This window comes from Nematolebias whitei, chromosome 12, assembly GCF_014905685.2.
Source record: "Nematolebias whitei isolate Nwh7 chromosome 12, NemWhi1, whole genome shotgun sequence".
Lineage (NCBI taxonomy): Eukaryota > Metazoa > Chordata > Actinopteri > Cyprinodontiformes > Rivulidae > Nematolebias > Nematolebias whitei.
The window spans coordinates 4,414,413-4,414,935 of NC_056509.1; the positions used below are offsets into that span (position 1 = coordinate 4,414,413).

Sequence of the window (523 nt, forward strand, 5' to 3'; positions counted from 1 at the left end):
AGTCCCCCCCCCCCCCCCCAAGGACGCCTCCAGGCGTCCCCAAAAAAAAACCCCTCCCGAAGGACTAGGGCGGGTGGAGGGTGGCACTGCAAGGGTGGAGGGCCCGAGGAAAACACGAGGGAACCAGAGGAAGGACACGAGGGACCAGAGGAAGGACACGAGGGACCAGAGGATAGACACGAGGAACCAGAGGAAGGGACACGAGGAACCAGAGGAAGGGACACGAGGAACCAGAGGAAGGGACACGAGGAACCCGAGGAAGGGACACGAGGAACCAGAGGAAGGGACACGAGGAACCACAGAGAAGGGACACGAGGAACCACAGAGAAGGGACACGAGGAACCACAGAGAAGGGACACGAGGAACCAGAGAAAGGGGACACGAGGAACCACAGAAAGGGGACACGAGGAACCAGAGAAAGGGGACACGAGGAACCACAGAGAAGGGGACACGAGGAACCAGAGAGAAGGGGACATGAGGAGCCAGAGAAAAAACACGAGGAGCCAGAGAAAAAACACGAGGA

General features: G+C 59.3%; 1 protein-coding gene across 1 annotated transcript in view; it reads left to right on the forward strand.

The window, feature by feature from the left end:
* Positions 1-523, forward strand: part of dse (dermatan sulfate epimerase) — a 116,330-nt gene that overhangs the window by 39,466 nt on the left and 76,341 nt on the right. The window lies entirely within an intron of this gene.